At 35.2% G+C, this 18,659-nt stretch overlaps 1 protein-coding gene across 1 annotated transcript in view; it reads left to right on the top strand.

Annotated features, from left to right (window-relative positions):
- The first annotated feature begins 7,932 nt into the window (after positions 1–7,932).
- LOC106075439 (amyloid beta precursor protein binding family B member 2-like) overlaps positions 7,933–18,659 on the top strand; it is an 88,547-nt gene continuing 77,820 nt past the window's right edge. The window contains exons 1-2 of the transcript XR_008779542.1: positions 7,933–8,066; positions 12,163–12,281. The gene's annotated coding sequence lies outside the window, so the exon portion shown is untranslated. The remainder of the gene's footprint in view (positions 8,067–12,162; positions 12,282–18,659) is intronic.

Genomic DNA, 18,659 nt, shown 5'->3' with positions numbered 1-18,659 from the left:
GAAATGGGAATCAAATTGGAGCATGTCTTTCCACCCAGAAAAATGTCAGTTATTAAGAGTAAAAAAAAAACAACTAAAACTAATTAATTCCACTTATCTTATTCATGGTAAACCAGTAACACATACTAAAAACACAAAATACCTAGGTGTTATAATAAATGAAAAACTGTCATGGAATCCCCATATTGATGATCAAAAATCAAACAAAGCATTAGGGAAGGGGTCTCAAACTCATATCAGTGGGCCACAGTGGAAAATAACAACCATTCAGCGGGCCACACCACAAAAAGATAATGTTTTTTTTTACGAACACTACTGTCACTGCAGTAAAATGCTAAAATAAAGTTTTTATAATTATTAATTACATTAAGTGTAGTTTATTACATGCACAGGCAGTTTAGTTTACTAAAATAAGTTGACGTTTTCTCTGTCACTAATAAAAAAGCAGAAACTGTAGTTCTTCAGAATAAAAAAACAACTTTAATTACTAGGCCTACTGCAGATGGCTCGTCACTAATGTTTCTGTCCACTCAGCTAAGAGCGTTTGGCAGAGACCAGACCATCGACGTTAGGCCTGAAGTCGCGTGTAGTGGCAAGCCGCAAGGTTGCTCTTAGATGCTCATCAGTCAGTCTTGATCGTAATGTTGTTTTGTTAATCTTCATTCTGAAAAAAAAAAACTGTTCGCAAACGTACGTACTCCCAAACATCTCTAGAATTCTAGCATCTGTGCAGAATAAGTTTGGAAACTTCTCTCTGGGAAGAAACTGGTAGAAATCTGGAACACCAACATCAGCGCATTTTTGCTTCAGAACAGTGTCATACTGCAGGACTTCCTCTGGAACGTTTTTCACGTTAATTGCGAATGGAGTGGCAACAAAGAAAATTGTGGTTCGAGAGCAGTGAATTGCTGAAAGCGGCGTTCAAAATCTTCCAGTAGTCTGGAGAGGATGTCTATGTAGTCTTTCAGGCGCTGTGGTTCAACCGTAATGCTCTGTAGAAAAGACAAATGAGCCAGGTTTCCATATGCCAGCTGAGTGGCCCACGAAGTCAGCTTGCATCTGAATGATTTGATGCGGTCAAACATCACGGTAATCAGCTGCTTTGTGCCCTGTAGTTGTGAATTGAGTGCATTGAGATGTTGCGTGATGTCAGAAAGAAAAAGAAAGATCCGACAAAACATTGGGTCACTAAGCTGAGCTGCTATTTTCCCGTCTCAGTTCAAAAAATCTCTGCAACACTTTTCCACGACTCAACCATCTGACCGTTTCTAAATCAGCTAGAAATTACACAAACTGTCTGTGGTTGAGACCCCGTGCAGGTATGAAGTTCACCGTCTTCTCGACAACATCCTTCACGTTCTTCATTAGTAGACTTTTGCCACATAGTGCTTCTTGGTGCAGACTGCAGTGTATGGTTGCAAAATGTCCCGCCAAGCTGAGCTGATAGCGTTTCTCTACCATTAATAAAACAACACCAACCTTCTCTAAACACATTGCTAGTGCACCGTCCGTAGCCACTGAAAATGTTTTTCCCACTGTAGTCTACACCTGTCAAGACAAGCTTCCAGTTCTTGAAAACACGTCGCGTCCAGTCGTCGTTCCTTTCATTGCTAGTAAGTCCAATGTTCAAGTTTTCGTCGACCCACGAATGAATACGGCACAGTATGCGGTGTCTGTTACACCAGTAGACTCGTCCAGTGCAATGGAATATGCTACAAAGTCTTTTGCAGCGGCAATCAGTTGCTATTGAACATTTGTCGCTGACTCGGCGATCCTGCTTGCCACTGTGTTTGCAGACAAACTTATGCCTTCGAAGAGTTTCTTTTTCTCGGGGCAGATAATTTCACACGCCTGTAGCATACACTCTTTTACAAACTGGCCTTCAGTGAATGGTCGTGATGCCTTTGCTATCATCTCACTAACAACAAAGCTTGCCTTCACAGAATCTTCGCTTGCAGTAGACACACCTCATTTACTGATTTGTGCAAATGTAAATCATTTCACGGCTTATATGTGGTCATTGTAAATTTTATCTAATTTTTTTCGAATTCGCGGACGTGGCCGCGGGCCACTCAAAATTGTTTCGCGGGCCACATGTGGCCTGCGGGTCACGTGTTTGAGACCCCTGCATTAGGGTTTATTAAAAGAAATTTCTATAAATCAAATATGAACATAAAACTAAAATGTTATTTAACCTTAGTTATGCCAATAAAAGAATATGCATCCTATGTTTGGGACCCCTCAACTCAAGAAAACATTTAGAAACTGGAACAGACACAAAATAGAGCAGTGAGATTCATAACAAACGAATATTCACATTTGACTAGAGTAACACCTTTAGTAAATGTCAGGGTTATGTTAAGGCCTCAGCTCGTTTGCCCGGGCCCCTGACATTCAACCAGGCACCTTCGTGCTTACAATAAATAAATGACTCACTGGTAACAATATAAATATTTAATGATATAAATATAAATATGATGACAAACTAATGGAGTAATGACATTGAATTTGGAACATATTAATACTGTCAATTCATTAATTAAACAATAATTCTACACCTTGCTATCCCACAACGTACACATTAATGTTCGAAACCACAACACAACACACTGCTGTCTCTAGTCACCAGCGAAGACTTCCAATCCCAAACTAACTCCCTGTAAAGACAAAGTAAAGACAAACTAGAAAGGTCTAGTAGACTATCACTATGGCATCGAAACAACTGCGAAACGCAGTTATGCCTTAGATACTCACCCTAAACAGGGGAACACAGAAGAATCTCAACAAACGTTACACCAGCAGAACAAAAACACTCCATTAACTTACAAGCAAGGCAACAAAAAGAAAGTGCGTTCAAAAATAGTGCACTTAATACACATTGGTGCTAGAATGCCATAATCTACGCACCGACATTCCCCCTCTCCCCCCAAACTGGTTCTTACAAAGTATGGACCAGTTTCCGTACCTCAAACTGAAAGAAAAGTAAGAAGATATCATTGCAACTACAAGGTAAGCACATCCAGCTAGGGAACATTCATCCGCATTAACATCACTCTTCCAAACATAACAACTTAGAAGAAAAATTACCAATTATACTTTTTACCAAAGTATCCACATTACACTATGAACCATTCACAAAATCACATCTACCAACCGATCAAATTTAAAATGCATAATCAACAAATTAATGTCAATAATACTAAATGCAACATAATTTCATCTAACATAAAGTGCAAACATTTTCAAACAATAATGTATACATTGGAACATTAAAATGCATAAGACATGTATATACCAAAAATACATAAATATGTAACTTATGTAGCTGCACATTGGAAAGTCTATCTTGAGCATGGATCAGCAAGCAGATTGTCCTTTCCTCAGACGTGAACAACATCAAAGGAATAATCCTGCAACATCAGCGCCCATCTTGTAATACGTGCATTGGTAAAGTTAGTGCTCCCAAAGTAACATAAAGCCTTGTGGTCAGTCTGGAGATTAAATTTTGTTCCCGGCCAATAATTGTCCCTTTTTCTATTACATATACAATGGCCACTTCTTCAGGTTTAATGGTAAAATACTTCTGCTCCCGAGGCAACACTTTACGGCTCACATAATTTTATAGGATGCAACATGACATTTACACACTGGCTAAGAATGCCAGAGATCCCTTTGTCTGAGGCATCACTCTGGAGATAAAACAGTAGAGAAGAATCAGGCAATCGAAGAATAGGATACTTACACAGACAGGCCTGCACTCTCTTCAATGCCTTCGCACACTCACAGCTTCAGTCTACTCTCATGGATTTTAAACGACGTAAGAATGCCTTAAAAGGAAAAACTAAATCCACGTATCTACCAATAAACTTTTACTCCCATAACTAACAGATATGGTTCCGATACTTTAAATAACAAAGTATATACTCAACTTACTTTAAGTATATATAAAGATATAAGTGGAATGGAAAAAAAAATTTCGTCTAGAATATTGATTACATGAACATCTAAATATACCAACACCATTCATCCATAGGTCTCGATATTTAAACAACCCAATATGGATTTACCAGAGTACCCTAGTTATCATCACATTATCCCCGCGTGCTTATACGATGAGGGACAACCACAATATTCCTACCTCCAAATTTGGACTTGTCCAAATATTTAACTGCTCTCGCAACGTCTGCTAGGTTCCTGAGCCTAACATGACCTACACCCATTGACTTCCCATTCGCCATCAAAACCTCCACAAATCCCACCAAACCAACATCTCTAAACCTATCCTTTAACTTCTGCCAGTTAACATTATATGGTAAATTTCTAACTGTCACTGTGTAACGATCCGGAATCAGCTTATAGTCACGACGACTCTTGGACTCGCGACGGCCCTCTAGTCATCTATCACTTGGCCTCTGCTCACGTGCTCTGACCACAGTATTACAATCGTCTTCCCTATCAGTTGAATTAATCGGGTAAGTGTTTGGAACCCTATCCCCACAACTGAAGCAAGCGATCTCCATCCTTTTGCCCCCAGGACTCCGATTCATCACAGGTTCACTACACGCTGCCGCAACATACACTTTGTCTTCCTTAGCAAGCGACACGCCCGCACTAGCAACCTTAAAACCTTCAATAACATCAATCATATCATCAACGGTGCCTTTCTTACTTATTATCAGTTGCTTGTACACATCACCGGACACATTCTCAAGTATTCTATCTTTCACCAGCAACTCTTTCACTTCTTCCACAGTCTTGCCTACTTCAGCCATTTTCAACCAATTGTCCAACGCGTTTCGCAGCTCGGTGACAAAACCCCTAAAATCGTTCTGTCGTGGTTTTACCCGGTGGAACCTCTTGCGGCAGGTTTCCGCGTTTATATCCGCATGTCGCAGTAATACAGCCCTCACTTCCTCATAATTTTCATTCAAAAACAGACTGTCCCGCAGCATACAGTTTCTTAGAAAGGTAGTTAGTTTATAGGACAAGAGCAATGACCATTCCTTTCTATCGATCTTGCATCTTGTTGCGACGGCCTCAAAGTGTGTTAAATATGCCATCAGGTCATCGTCTTCCTTCATTCCCTGGAAGCTCTTGTCAAGTTTATCTAAAACATTTCTAGGCCGCACCTCTGCCTGTGTTGCCGTCCCAGCCGCTGTTGCTGACTTTTCCTTCATTTTTTCTAGTTCCATCTCCTCTTTCCTCTTGAGTTCCTCCCTGGCATCTCTTTCTTTCCACCTCTCGTGTTCCTCACGCTTGGCCTTCTCCTCACGTTCAAATCTGGCCTTCTCCTCTGCCTTCAATCTTTCCTCTCTCTCAAATCTAGCCTTTTCTCGTTCAAAGTCCTCTTTCTTGGCTTTTTCATAGTCTTCTTTCTGCTCAGCCACATACCTCTCTAACCTTTCACCTTCGTACCCCAGAGAACGACCATCACTTATAAACTGGGCAGTAATTGTCAACCTAGTTTCCATGGTAAATACAATGTACACTACTTGGCTGTATTATATTTAAATTATATACAATATGGGAACCAAAAAAATTCTACTAATTGTACAAGAGATCAACTAAAGCCTAGAGCCTGCGGTTAAATGGCAAAGAAAGAAACCTATCTGTGCAGTATCCCACGTCGGATGAAAGTGCCTCACTCAGGCCACAGCGTCGAAATATAGTTGCCACAGGACAATCCAACACAATACTAGTAGCCTCAGACTTCAGTAGTTACCAACAGCCACTTTACACTCACGTTCGCTTGTTGCCGGGAGCGAGAAGACACTCATTCAAAGGTGAAGCACAATATAGAAAACAAGAAAATACAAATGCGTTTCAATCTTGCAATACAATAGTTATATAGTATATAGTACAGTATAGTTATAGTGTTATATCACTTATATCACAAAGGATGTATTTATTGTATTTATCTGCTACTTTCGATATACATCGTTGCCAATGGTACACAATTCAATATTAGTACAGTAGATTGTGATGCAATACTATGTAAACAATTATTAGATTGTAGACACTGCTGCTACATAATCAAGTAACTAAAATTTATATAATGATTGAAATTATAGTTCTGTGACTGGTAGTCACAGCCGGACTCGAGCCCCCAACTGTCAGGGTTATGTTAAGGCCTCAGCTCGTTTGCCCGGGCCCCTGACATTCAACCAGGCACCTTCGTGCTTACAATAAATAAATGACTCACTGGTAACAATATAAATATTTAATGATATAAATATAAATATGATGACAAACTAATGGAGTAATGACATTGAATTTGGAACATATTAATACTGTCAATTCATTAATTAAACAATAATTCTACACCTTGCTATCCCACAACGTACACATTAATGTTCGAAACCACAACACAACACACTGCTGTCTCTAGTCACCAGCGAAGACTTCCAATCCCAAACTAACTCCCTGTAAAGACAAAGTAAAGACAAACTAGAAAGGTCTAGTAGACTATCACTATGGCATCGAAACAACTGCGAAACGCAGTTATGCCTTAGATACTCACCCTAAACAGGGGAACACAGAAGAATCTCAACAAACGTTACACCAGCAGAACAAAAACACTCCATTAACTTACAAGCAAGGCAACAAAAAGAAAGTGCGTTCAAAAATAGTGCACTTAATACACATTGGTGCTAGAATGCCATAATCTACGCACCGACAGTAAACTCTAAATTTAGAAAACCTTCAGGACAGAAGACTCAAAAGTAAAGTAGCAATCATACATAAAACACTGAACCATAATCTTAAAATACAAAAACAAAATTTAAAAAAATACTCAGAAAGACACAAAGATAAAGGCACATTCCTCATCCCATATGCTAGGACAAATTTGTACAAATACTTCTTCTTCCCTAGTGCTATTAGAGCATGGAATGGGTTACCTGAGGTAGCCAAGAAAACCAGTGACTTGGCAGAATTTAAGTCATTGGTTAACATGCATGACTGAATGCATGACGCATAGGACGTAATCATCTTCTTTTTTGAAGTAACGTCTGTATTATATAAGATAAGATAAGAAGGTATGCTTAATATATAGAATATATAGGTTACAGTTTTGCATCTATCGCCCCACCTGGTACTGACAACACTTTTTACATTTTTTGTTTACAAATGATTGAATTTGAGACAAGAGTGCAAAGGGACATAAAACAAATGGGTTAAAAGGGGCGACTCGGAATAAGAATTTAATTTGTAGCATAGATAGCTTATATTAGTGACAGATATTTTTTTTTAGGCCTGGATATTCATCGAATGTTGTTCACACACTATGATTTTTGCTTAAAAATTGCACCTCCCCCACCCACTCAAAGCCTTAAATTTGGATGGTTAGGGCAGTAGATGTAATCGCCCTCCCCCAAACCAACTGAATCTGCCAACATAGGCCTACTAGTAGGAAAATGACATAATATAAAGATTGGTTAAAATATTAACAGCCTAAGAAGCTTAGCTCACATGGTTATGTAATTAATTTTGTAAAAAAAAAAAAATGTGATATTATACAAAAACATTGGACCACGAAGAGTGGGGAAGGGCGATCGCCCCTAGTTGGATCCGCCAGTTCTCCCCAACAAACTAAAATAATAGGGGGGGATGACGACATAATCTAACATTTAAATTGGCTAAAATATAAATAATTTGTATGTATAATTAACAAAAGTGTAAAATTTGAATAAAATTTTGTGATTTCTCTACTAAAATTCGCACACCCACCCCTTCGGCTGGGGTTGGGGTCGGCCGTCTGGGATCGCCCCCCCCCCTCACCCCGCGATAACTGTGAGCGTCACAGTTGTATGGACATTTTATAAATTGATATTAACAAAATTGCGATACTTTAAATTTTCAACTTCGAAACTTAAATATTAAATGTATTACTAATACTAAGAATACTTCCGGGTCAAAATATCGCATAATTTATTTTGATTCTTTACTTACATTTGAGACATAAGAATCTAGACCACTAGATCTAGAGTCTAGATCTAATTTTGTTCTATATAGAACTCTATTATAAGTTAGTATAAATCTAAACTCAGATTCTATTAGATTCCAAGGTATGCACTTTTTGATGTAGATCTTATATAGATGTAGATCTATTAGACTTTGTTTCTAGACTTAAATCTCTAGATCTAGAATCTAAACTTAAACTAACTAGACTCTAATTAGATCTATTAAATAATTATTATTATACTAGATCTATTAGATCTAGACCTTTTATAGTTATAGTATACCCTACAATTACTATACTTTATTATACTTTATACTTATAGATCTACATTAAAATTAAATAAAGATGAGATCTACAAGTACAATTATTACAATTATAACTATTAGACTATAGCATAGTTGAATATAAGAGTAGTATAGAGTAGAGTCAGTAGAGAGTATAGACTATAGTCTATAGTAGTATAGATCTAGTTACTGTAGTAGTAATAGAGTATTGAGTAGACTCTATTCTCTATAACAGTCAAGTAAATTTCTAAATCTAAGTAATAATTAAAGTAATAAGTATTTAAAGTAATGCCAGTGAATGAGTGATGGCTGAGTAATGGGATATGCATGGCATGATTATTATTATGACTGCGCTATCTATGACTATATCTATGACCATCATGACGTGATTATATATAGATTATGTCCCCAGTTCTAAATAATGTCTAGGCTAGAGTCTAGATGATAAATTTAGATCTAAGAAATCTAGATTTATAACAATAATAACAATTTAACATCTATAGTCTATAGTTATAGTCTAGATTCTAGACTAGATTAGATCCAGATTATAATTATAATATAGGTCTAGATCTAGAGTTAGTCTAGATTGACCAGATTCTCTAGATCTATATCATATAGAATCTAGATCTAGAGTTAGTCTAGATTGACCAGATTCTCTAGATCTATATCATATAGAATCTAGATCTAGTCATTAGTCTAGATTCTAGATCCAGATTATATAGGAACTAGTCGACAGACGACGTAGCATACAGCGCTATTTTGCAGGGCTGGGCTTAGGCCATTGCAACCTATGCAACCGCAGTGGGACCCGCGCTAATTCAAGGTGTATAAATTATTAAATTAAACCATTTTATAACTTAAAACAGATTTCCCGCTCCCTCCTCTTGATTTACCGTGAGCTCCTGGAAATCTCCCGAAATTGAAAAACATACCAAAAAGTCCTTAAAATATACAGAAATATATAGACAAAAGTTGTCATTTTGAGTTGTCACTCAATATGGAAAACACCAATCCAATGCGAGATAAATAAAAACGGCATTATGCATAAGCCATAATTGTGTAATCTGATGAAAGAACAGAAGTTTCTCGTGCCTCAAACTAATGAAGAATTACTTGAGTTCAACAATTCTCATAGATAGATTGAAACATTTGGTAATTCATGCTATTGAGCGTGATCTATGTAGGTAACAGAATTATTATGATATTACTGTATGACTTTGCTACACACAAGGCTCGTAAAGTAATTCTGTATGTAGTAAAGAATGAATAAAATGCATAGACAAATCCGGCCCTGCTATTTAGTGACGGGTGAATATACATAGTAGATTACTTGTTCTCTTTCCATGACTTCTTGGTCACAATGGTTAAGTCCGGCGCTGCTATTTAGTGTTTGTAAAATGTTTGTTTGTAAGTAAAATGTTTTACATGTTTCGGATGTTCCTCCAGAGTTGAAGATAGTTTACTTCTTAGTCCAAACCTCCCGCAAGACAAAGGGGGATGGGAGCGGGCAGGGTTTGACAGTCCAGTGCGCAGCCATCTGTAGCAACGTGTTAATAACCACTTGTTCTCCCCCCCCCCTTCTTGTTTTTTCATGGGGTGACTATCCGCAGAAATAAGAGAGTGAGCTTTCCTTTACTTCTTGCTCGTCCAAACTGTTGAGCAAAGAAGAGAATTATATATATATATAGATAGATCTAGAGCTAGTCTATATCTGTATATCATATAAAATATAGATCTAACTAGGTCCTATGTTAGACTATGTTAAAAACTATGTAGTACTATCTAGGTATAATAAATAGTATTTATAATAATTAATATCTCTTCTAGAGATTTATAATTATAATTTATTAATAGATCTACTTATTATATGAGATTAATGCATAGATCTAGATTATGATGATAGATAGAACTAGAAAGTTAGACACTAGTGATGTCTAGTCTACTGTCTTATTGGCTAGTGTAGACTCTACACTTACTCTCTAGAATACTCTCCAAAGTCCAAGTCTGTAGACAAGATCTAGAGTATAGTTCTAGAGTCAAAATGATACTTGTGTCTCATCTATAATATAATAAAATAACTTTTTATCTAGTCTAGAATTAGAAATATTCTAGTCCTAGATACTAGATGTAGATGAGTAGATATGTAATGTAGACTTTTATATAGATCTAATATAAAATAGATCTTATATATCAATTATAATGATGGTATTAACTTGAGACTAGAGTAGATCTTTCAAATGAAAATAAATACTTTATTAACTGAATATTAGACTCTATCGATCTACTTTCTAGATTTAATTATTATAGAGCAGTAGAACTAAGGCTAAGGTGTAGTCTGGTCTAGATCTAGACTTAGAGTAAATGATGCTACTTAGAGTACTTAAACAAGTTAAGCTCAATCAGCAACTTTTTTGTTTCAATTTTTAAAGCGCTGTAATGGTTAGACATAGGAAAAAAACTGAGAGAACCTATGAACTCCTCATCCATTTATATGTTTTATTGTATTACTACTAGACCCTAATAGTTAAATTAAATTTAATGTCAAAGTTGGTAAGGTTGATGTGTTCAAGTACTTTAAGTTTCAAAAAAAATTTTAACACAAGAGAGCATCACAGAACACTCACAAACGTAGGTGTGCTATTTGGTTTTTAGCACATAATACAGAGCTAGACTAAACGGCACATCTGGAAGTTAGAAAAAAAACTTTTTTATTGGAAATGGTTTCCTTGTTGTAGAGGAAGGTATTCACTGACCTGGATTTCATTGACCAATACATCTACATTTACGGACACATCAAATCAACTGGTCGATTTGTCTTTAATTGGGTACAATTTGTGTAAAAAGAAAATAGCATCTTTATGATAAATAAACCACATGAAGCTAATTCACATAGTAACATACAAATTTATAGCGATATTTTGCATTAAATTATTTTGCAAAAATAATAATAAAAATATTTCTTCTTCATTGAGCTATATCCCTTTAATGTGTATTTTCAACATTAAAAAATCCTAACCCTAAAGGATATGTAACTTTATCATACTAAATTGTATCAATTAATTATATCTAATTGCATAATAATAAAAAAACATGTATCTAATTAACTGTGTCAGGGTAATGTACTGGTGGCCGAACTTGCCTTCCATATCGAGTTATAACTGGCAGCGGATCGGTTGTAGTAGTCTGTTCCTGTTCCATGTTTGTATCGCTCACCTTCTCTGTATAGGTTGACTATTAATGACTGTCTCTGGTGTGTCCATTTCAAAACTATCAGTCATGAGCCTTGACCTTGTACATGGGTCTCTTAACACTAAGGTTAAGGATAAGGGGAAAATCAAATACTGGGGATTGAGTTACAATGCTTAAGGGCTGATACAACTAATGAAAACAAATTTCATCCAAGGAACCAGAAGTTCACACTTGGACATGATGCACAATTAATAATCAGAATGCAAATAACAATTTCACATACATACTCTTTGAGTTTAGAGCACATTGAATTAAGTTCATAGATAGATAGATTCATAGATTCATAAAAAGTTATTTTTCACAATAATGATAAAGATTCTGAAATGAGTAAACTAAACGCTACATCAAACAAATAGATTTATTACATAATGGAATATATTCAGTATCTGTAATGAAGTCAAAACTTACTACAGAGTGAGTCTTTATAGATATGACACCAGTGTTGTTATTATAGAGTAGTAGCAAATTAAATGCAATAAAAATGTGTATGCATTTTCTACTTGGAGGAGAAAATGTCTGTTTTGGTTCTCTTCTGTTTTGTATTCTTATTTTTGCACCATTTCCCTGTAGATGGTCATAAGGTACTCAATGAAATAAAATGATTTTTAAAAAATCTTGGTACAAGCTTAAATTAAAAAATTAAACATTAATTTTTTTCATCTAATTTAGTTGTCTTCTAAAAAGTAAAATTCAGAAGGGGCTTATGACTGAATCAAATTCAGGCACTACCTGAAACTGTTTAAACAAGATGTCTACTGAAGTACCAGCCATCTTATCTCCAGATGACAGTAAGTTGGTCTTTTTTAATAATTTTTAAATATTGCGATGTATAATATAAAATTTATCACATGAAACTTGGTGGTTAAAGTTAAATAGTACTTTTGCTCTAAATTAATAGTACTTTGGCTAAAAGCTCTTTTTCTGAGATGCATCATTCTAGTTCATTTTTTAATTCTTTTTTTTTTTCAACCTTGTGCAGCTTGTAATTTTTAAAACTTAAACTTTATAATGGATAACAAGTATATTTGTACTATCTTGACATAAACTTTATAATGGATAACAAGTATATTTGTACTATCTTGACATAAACTTTATAATGGATAACAAGTATATTTGTACTATCTTGACTAATAGAAACTTACATCTGCTTGAACAGGTTATTCTTTGAACTTTATACACTTCATAAATTAAAATTCAGTAAAAATATGTATATGGTGTTCTACTTTAAATGTCCAATACTCTTTTAAATAATATATCTTGTTCATTATTTTAGTAAGGTAGTACTTATTGTGTACTAGTCTCTTTTATGGTGGACTAGAAGCTATTTGGGAAAAGATTTCTGTATGTCCTTTAAACCTGAGTGAACTTTACTCAGATTTAATCCTCACATACAAAATTCCTCGCCTCTTTAGGGATTCAAATCTTCTCAGGCAGATAGACGGTTTAAATTTGCACCACAAGTTATGATATTCTGTTCACTAAACTTTTAATCTGTTTGATTCTTTCTGTATCCCAGAACTGTACCATTGTCTAGATGAACACTTTTCCCCTGAATGTACAATGTTATATTATGAAAACAAAAAGTCTTTTTTTTTTTTTTTTTTTTTTTTTTTGTCTTTCCTCTTGGTCTGTTGTTAGAGCATGCTGACGTGCTAGTAGAACCATGGACTATGTTTCAGTCAAGAATGCAGCGGTTTATCTCATTGTGACCTCATTGTCGCTTTTAAATTAGACAAAAACATCAATAAGCGCTTAAGGATGGGACAATTGATTTTCCTTTATACAGTTCAATGAATTACGATTCATTTTTACTGTTCATTATATGAGAATAGTCGATGTTTTAGAAACTCTGGTTTTCCAATGTAGTAAGATCTGGGAATACTCCTAAGAAACACAGACCTTCACTCGTGCTGTATACTAGTCATGTTTTGTAGGACGCCTACGGAAACATATGAGTCTTTTTGTTTTTCAACTACCTATATATATATATTATTGCTTGCCGAATAACCTCGCCCCGTAAGAAGTAACTGAACAGTCAATTTTGAAAAACATATTTACTTGTATTTTTATCAACTGATAGTTGATCTGAAAATAAAACAGCCAAGACAATATACAATTCGCGTTATTGTCAAATGGTCCAAGTGGTCTCAAAAATAATGCTCATGATATTCAATTTTTGATTCAAAATTATCCTAACAAATAACCAACTTTCTATTTCCAAGTCCTTCTAAAGTTGCATCAGTAAATGGACAAATCCCCCAGAAATTGTATATATATATGGGAAGCACAAGAAACAGACGATTGGGGGAAACTCTAGCTTGACCGTTTTAATTTTTCAAAGTAAAAAGGGAAATATATTTAAATTTAGCAAGAGAACATACAAATATTTATCAGTAGTCGATTATAGGTCTTCGGATGTATCAGCATTCATTCAAGAAATATATGTTCGGAAACATTTTATGCATCGTCTTCTAAGTCTAGATCTAAATGCGTGTCATTGGAAGTCTGATAGATCTATATATTGGCTTCTCTAGGATTCTTTTTTTAAAAAAAAAAGGAGGGGGGTGGCAAGAAGGGTAAAAATGTCCCCCACTTTTTTTTAAACCTAACGTTCATTAGTTATTAAGATAAAAAATAATGTCTTTTTATATTAAATTATTTCAAAAATGTTTTTCTCGTTTTAAATCTGGTTTTTAGCAATGTCTAAACAACATTTTTCGACATTGATCTAGCAGAGAAATCTTTCCTACAGGGAAATAACCTTACGCGTCCCAATATTTATACAGTTTACTCCCTTGTTGTTCTTACATTTTCTTGTAGTATTAATAATTTAGATACTTGATTTTATAGGAAAGTTTCTAAATATTAATATAAAATTGTATTTTAAATTATACTAACAATTTTGAGATCATTTTTTTTTACATATTTTCAGCTAACAAAATATGTCGCGTATATTTCAGTATAAGTTCCGTTCTACAAAACCAACGGGTCTTACGTTCCAATCTGAATAATAATAATAATAATCTTTATTTGTCTTACAATTCGTGCATTGCTCCAAACAAAACATTATAACTATAAAAACAAAACAAAATGTACATTCACACCTGACTCACTCATAATTTACATGTGAAAAGTTTATATCAGATTGTTTCTATTTAATGATTTGATGTCAGGGGAACATACGAGTTTTTGTGTTTGTCTTTGCTATCGGTGTCTTGTATCTTTTGTGATGGTAAAATCACACAATCCTGACCCCAAATGTGTTTTTTTTTTATTTCTAGAATCTTTTTAGCTTTTTTATGGATGTTTGTCTCAAACAACTGCCCAAATGAAGTGGCATTATGAATTCTGTAGTTTAGGAGGCCCCTGATTCCATCCAACTCTAATGGGTACCTGACATTAGTTGGGAAAGTAAAGGTGTTTGGTCCTTGTGCTAACCACATTATCCCTCCCATTAACCATCTACCCCATCGCAAAGTCTGAAAGTGGGTTAGATCTTCGGGACTCACACTTGAATGTAACACATGTTTCTGTTTTGTTGAATGTTTGTGTCTCTTGTACTTGTATATCTGAGCATTTCATTTTATTCCTTAGAGTTTGTTGAATTGTTCTTAGATTCTATATTAATCATCGAACCAATTTAGTAATATGAAGTAAAACAGCTATGTAATGAGTTATGCGCTTTTAGCAATCCTATGCCACTGGAGAGTCTTTAAAAGAAAACAAACAATTCATTGTAGTACCCTTAAATGTTACTACGTAGGTAGATGAACTTAGTCCAACCAGTTTTAACATAGACTATTGTTTCGCAGTGAGTCCAAAGTATCTTTTGTCCTTTCATAATACTTAGCTACTCACCATCTATTCGACTTTTAAGTTATGGACCTTTTTTTGCAATTACAAACACTTTAAGGTCAAGCCAACAAATGGCCTTCTAAATGTATCGTTATGACTTTTGACTTGAACAAAACCTTTTGGTTGTTGAGCTACTCATTGTAATCAAACATTTTTTATTCTTAATCTCATATCTAGGAAGTATATTTCGATTATCTTATATTTACAATATTTGTATTCAAATTTGTTGATCATTAAATTTGTGGGAGCACCGGGTTCAGTGAGTGGACAGAATGAAAGAGCTGGGGTGGGATGCACGATTTGAATGGACAGATTGTTTTGTATGTGTGTAACATTGTTCATTTGTTTAAATATACGTCAATTAATAGTCTTACATAAAGAAAGATTGCAAAATGTCCAAGTGGTCTATCACGATCTTTAAAAAATGAAAAAAAATAATTTAGCTGAATTTGAAAATCGCCTGTTTAGTTATAAAATACTTAACATATTATTTACTGATATCAACAATTTAAAATCAGTCTTGATATTGATTTTCATTGAATAAGATAAGAACTTGCCTTCAAGAAAAGTGTGTGTACACAGTATTACTCATTGATTGTTCATTCATCAATACATAGCAGGCTGTAGGCTACAATTGCGTTGAAATAAACCCCCCCTCCCCCGATGAGTCATGTTATCCAACACATCTCCACTCCATCCCCAGTCCAAGGGCTCCTCCCTCTTCATCTCTTTATTTCATCTTTTACTCAATCTATCTTTCACACCTCAATCACTGTTAACTCTTCTTTTTCCCCATCATCAATTATTCTTCATTCCTTTTTTTCTCTCTGTCAATCTTCATCTTTCATTGGATGATTGTCAAGGCGGCTTTTTGACCAAGTCAGTTTGAAGGGTCGGCTGATCGGGTCTTGTAGAGCCCTTGATGGCCCAAGGACTTGGTTCTTAAAGAGTGCAGAGTCTCTCCCTCGGACCAATCGTTTTTCATTCTCGTGTTCTAGACCTGGGTTCTGGACATTTCTTTTAACATCCATTTGGCTTTCTCTCGGCTAGACAAATCTGGCAAATCAAATGACCGAACTTATTTCATGAAATAGATTTAATTGCCATCTTATGAATGATAAACTTGATAAGTGTACATTGGATACAATTGTGTTCAATTTGTAAAGTAGAATCTAAGTCGTCTGCTGGTTATTTAAATAGTTCTTTGATCAAGTTGTAGTTAGTGTTCAAGAATTCAAAGACATTCTTGTTTCATCCCTCACAGCATGGCGTTGTTTCGATGTTTTGAATCGAGATTGAGCTTGATGTGATTTTCTAAGCTACGTAAATAAGCAGCAGTTCAAGATCTAGTCAACAGTATACATTACTATATATGTCGTTTGCAGGAATTACATAAGAAGCTTTTAGTTTTACAGCTATGCCATCCTTGTGCCCTTGAACTGTTTTGTTGCTTAAATAAGTTCTTTTATTAATATCCGATGTAGGTTTGCATCAAACAGTTTTTAAAACTACAACGGCTGGTAAAATCAATGTTTTATCTAGAGTGTTTTCCGTATTTGGCTATAAGTAAAGGGATACTGTAAGACGCTTACAAACCATCATTTTCTCTATATGATGTCGAAGAGAAATTCTGAGGGTCTATTCTGAATTTTATTTTGGGTGTTGAAAAGTTTTTCAAATCTGTATCTATTTTGTCATTGTGGCATTGTCTCAGATGATCCTCCAGCGTCATTGGTTCCATATCGTAATAAAAAAGACACTTAGACAACCGCTTGTTTGACAAGGAAGGAATGAATCCCAATTTGAAATAATCAACGCTGTACAGTCTACATTTCTTTGTTAAACATTAGTTACATTAGACAAAAATACGGTATTTAAACCATTATTTAAATAAAATACAATTTTTCATTTGAATAGCAGGATAAATATTTAAAGGCTTAACTAAAGTAAATAAAACAACTACAATTCCCCTTTCAGACCTATATTAGTGTATGAAAGAATTACATTAATGGGATATACAAATTTAAGTCGCGACCTGCTTAAATGAAATCCATTATAGTAGACCCCCGTGGACATCTCGTAGACCCCTAATTTATTTTTTTCACTTTCGTAGACCCCTTGGAAGTCTTCGTAGTTTCCTGGGGGTCTATATAGACCACTTTGGGAATCACTGGTCTATAGCTAGGGGTTAGGTTTGTGGGTAGCAGAGCGTGTCCGCACGCAGACGGGCCATGACTGCCTTACATTTTGCGGGCAAAGCTTTTTCAGCCTCAGTTTCCGTCTGTAACCACGAGGGGTACTGCATAAGACATGCTGTGAAGAGGCTATGTACTGGCAAGGGAGACTTACTATATGTTAGCCAGCCTTTGGACTAAACAATAAATAATAAGAATGATAATTCCTTTGGTGAAGTAAATATAAAATCATTATTCAAACTCATACTGTCCTGTTATGTGACGCATCATAGTTTATACTTTTTGCATGCTTTGATACTTAACTTTGTACTACTACTTGCCTCTTTTGAAATGAGACCATAGCTTCTAAGCAACAGAAGCTTTGCACTAATGTACATGTTAAATTCTTTGTACATTGTTATACTTGTTTAAAAATCTTCTTTTACATCAAAGGTGTGTCTTTGATTAACGTTTGACAAAATAACGTTTCTCTCATGCTATAGTTTGATAAGTTTTTGTATTGGATATTTATCTATCTACTAAAATCATACTTCCTTTACAATAGTGCAAGAAAACATTCACATTCTAAGATTGAATGGTTTGCCATTGATGTGATAGAAACATTGCTGCTCCTATTTAGTGAACCCAAAGTGTATAAGGTGCCAGTATGTACATGTTCTATCACTTGAGACTCAATCTGTGTGATAGAATTATGTCTTACACTTGTCTTTGTTTTCTACTATTCTAATCCAGTTTCTCTGGAAGATCTCACATCGTAATAGAACGTAGTGTCATTGATCTTCGTCTTTTCATATTGTCTGTCCTGTGTGTCGAGGAACCCTTTAATGAAATGATAAAGAAAACTCCGAGTTGTCTATCTTTGTAGACATTTCTCTTGCTGACTTGTCTAAAGTCAACGTAATGTCCAAGCCAACACAGACAAGAGATGTTTCTTCATTAAGACGTGAGTGCACATCTTCTTCTCTCTTTTCTCATGACTTCCCCCCTCCCCACCCCGTGTATTTATTTACTGATGTTTCAGCTTTGAATACTTCTTAATGTCTTCCCATAAGTCTCTTGAACGTGACATTTGTGTTTGTCAGACGTAGAATCAAGTGGCCATTCTGATCTAAAAGA

The sequence above is a fragment of the Biomphalaria glabrata genome, chromosome 8 (genome assembly GCF_947242115.1).
Source record: "Biomphalaria glabrata chromosome 8, xgBioGlab47.1, whole genome shotgun sequence".
Lineage (NCBI taxonomy): Eukaryota > Metazoa > Mollusca > Gastropoda > Planorbidae > Biomphalaria > Biomphalaria glabrata.
This window is presented reverse-complemented; position numbering and strand designations above follow the sequence as displayed.